The sequence below is a fragment of the Morone saxatilis genome, unplaced genomic scaffold (assembly GCF_004916995.1).
Source record: "Morone saxatilis isolate NCDOM2014 unplaced genomic scaffold, NCSU_SB_2.0 Contig15, whole genome shotgun sequence".
NCBI classification, from domain to species: Eukaryota; Metazoa; Chordata; class Actinopteri; family Moronidae; genus Morone; species Morone saxatilis.
In genome coordinates, this window is record NW_023339707.1 from 4,846,134 (window position 1) to 4,849,378 (window position 3,245).

At 39.2% G+C, this 3,245-nt stretch overlaps 1 protein-coding gene across 1 annotated transcript in view; it reads right to left on the reverse strand.

The window, feature by feature from the left end:
• hdac7a (histone deacetylase 7a) overlaps positions 1-3,245 on the reverse strand; it is a gene marked incomplete in the record, with an annotated part of 49,999 nt that overhangs the window by 21,993 nt on the left and 24,761 nt on the right.

Sequence of the window (3,245 nt, forward strand, 5' to 3'; positions counted from 1 at the left end):
AGAGAGAGAGACAGAGAGAGACAGAGACAGAGACAGAGAGAGAGGGGATCTGTTGGAATGTCAGTGTGTTATTATGGAAATCACCACCAACGCAGTATGATATGTCCTGTCTGGTTATACAGACCGTTGGGAATGTACTGATGTATGTTACAGATTAGGTAGATGAGGCACATGTCCTCTGTACAGACAAAACTAAATACTTTGTGCATATCAATATATATGTGAATGTGTACAGTACGTGTGTGATTGACAGAGAGATACAGAGAGAGTCTATCCCATGGCTTTGCATTTTGCTAATCCCTTTGTACTGATTCCTCCCCCTGTTATTCTTTTATTCTGAACTTGTGTTCTGCTTAGTCAGGACTGGTTCTACAGGTAAGACAAGGATATACAAAAGTCTCTCTCTCTCTGTCGGTATGTCTCTCTTTCTCTCTCTCTTTCTATTTTTATCCATCCCTCACACCCTCTATACCCACTCATTGAGCAGACAGATGTTGACAGAGTGACAGATGAGGATAGAAAAAAAAAACACGTGGTGTGAGAGAACAAGAGCAATAAAAAAAGAAAGATGAAAACAAAAGGTAAAAATGGACAGACCAGACTAAAAAGAAGGAGAGGGAAGTCATAAGACAAGAAAGGCGAGTTGGTCAGCAATCTTTAGCAACCCGCAGAGAAGTCTAGTCACTCTCTGCACACTGAAGGAGAGCTGACAGCCAGCACAGTGCCACTAGTGATACTCAGGCTGTGCTAAGTCAACAACCAAGTGAGCAGACGCCACCACTTTGTGTCTTGTCACACGTCCAAATATAGTTGCAACGCCTTCTTCTATTTTGGCTGTGCGCGACTGTGTCTAAATCACACTACAGCTTTTAGAGGCAACAGCTACTTTCAGTTGATAAAGATGTCATTACCTCAGGGTATCTGTGAGGCTGTTAGCACCAAAAAAGACTGGATGCAAATAAAGGCCCTTCAAGGTGGGTGAAAGTAGGGTTATTAGATGTTTGAGAAAGAGAATAAAATGAGAAACAAGTCTGAGAGGAAGGGCAGAAGGGGAAAAAAACAGTCTAAAAGGAATTAAAAAAAGGATAAAGGAGGGAATATGGAGTTAGGAGACAGAGGGAAAAGGTCAGGGCAGAAGGACTGACAGGGCAACCTGACACTGTTAAGAAAGTCAATCGTTCTCCTCTTGACTCCATCTCTGTTACTCCCTTCATCCCTTTCTCCACAAGCTTGGACTGGCATGCATCTGTGTAATTAGAATGTATGCGTGTATGTGTGTGTGCGTGTGTGTGGAAAAGGTTCTTTGCATAGTATAAGCTGCAAGTAACCTGTCACTTCTCTTCCTTATCTGATTTCTTTATGCCCCAGCAATAAAATAAGCACATTTGTTTCCTGGTAATGTCAATTCAGAAATGATTGCACACACTTGACGTGTGCATGTGTCTGTGTGTTGGTGCGCCCGCAGGAGTATTTGTTCCAAAGAATTACTGATCCAAGTTTACAGCATGTCGTTCCAGCTCTTTGCCAAAGAAAACAGTTCCCATTTCATCTAAAGCAAACAAACGCAGGGTCAAAGCCGCAGGTTCAAGTCTGGCTTTTCTTAAGCAAGTGGAGACGCCTGATAATCTGCAACACAAAATGAACACACTGCAGCTGGATTTGAAATGTTCGCCTCTTGGAGTCACTACTTAACATGCAAAAAACTGTATTTAAGTTAAGTTAGTTACTTAAACCAGAGTACAAATAATAAGGTTTTACATTGTATTACCACATTACCACCATTACGCACCACACTTGTAGAGTAACCCAGTGATGTCACTATCCGTTTCCAGTTGTTGGTAAATTTAACATAAATAGATGTAAATGAATGACAGAGGAATGCAACATGCTTTTCTTGTTGATTTTATACTTAGGAGGTCATTTAGGTCATTTAGTTTTACATTGTATTAGACTTAAAACAAAAACTGGTTCCCTTGGAGCATGTTTTAGACTATTATTATTATTATTAAGGATGCAACTAGGGATGTCCTGATTGCGATTCGAGTTCCTTAATATTGAGTATCTGCAGATACTGAGTGCCGATCTGATACTTGTACTTTTCTAGATAACGCAGATGAAAAAAATGCCTACATCCAAGCATTCCTATATGGGGTTTTTAGTTGCTGTCTTGACAGAATGATCAGGAGACCCCTTGCTGCAACAAACGTTTTGTTTCAGTGATTCATTTGTTGATTCTATTTTTTGATTCATCATTTCGTCTAGAAAATGTCAGAAGATGAAAGTACTCATCAGGATTTCCCAGAGATTAAGGTAACACCTTGTCCAAGACCAAGACTAAAACCAAAGATATTACAATAATGGAAAAAAAAGACTATATTCCCATTTGAGAAGCTGGAAACTGGAAAATGTTTGAAATTGCTGCTTGATAAATCACTCACACAATCAATCGACTATCAAGATTGTTGATGATTACTGTTGTGTTGATTGCCTAACTGATTAAGTGTTGTAACGAAATATTACCCTATTGGCACAGCAGAGGTTCAGATTTAGTATTTCCAATAAGCTACTAATAGAAATGTACAGAATTGACGGGTACCAAATTGTACAGTTGTATTCAGATCTTACTACTCCTCACTTCCTGTTTTTAGAAAAGCAAAGCCTGAACTTTGTGCTGAAAGTGCATTTTTAACCTTCCTCTAGACCGTTTACTCAAATACTGCCTCCATTTATCATAACAGAAGGCATACAGGGATTTGTCTAGAAAACAGACAACACATGAGTTATTGCAGAGATTTCACCTGAAACAGGAAAGAGGTTAGGGCTCTCCAGGACATTTGTTTGGGGAATTAAAGTCAATGCTAAAAAAATTATTTGTCATTGTTTTTAATTTAAAAAGGTCCACCATGTAACATTTCTAACATGTATGTCTATTGGCAGAAATGGAATATTCATAGGTTTGTTTACATTGTTGTATAATCACCTGGAAATAAGAATAAGAAAGAAGTGTCTTTGTCACCTTACAATGAGCTGTTTTAATCTACAGAGAAAGTCTGCCATGTTGAACTGCCATGCTTCTACAGCAGCCCAAAATGGACAAACCAAACTATGGCTCTAGATAGGGGCCTTCACGTTTTTTTGGGAGTTTCATGGCCACCAAAGTTTCTTCTACATGCCTTGAAGACAAGTGGTATTCAGTGGTATTCAAATTTGCACCTTCACAGCCATATGCCACTAAATCCTACACA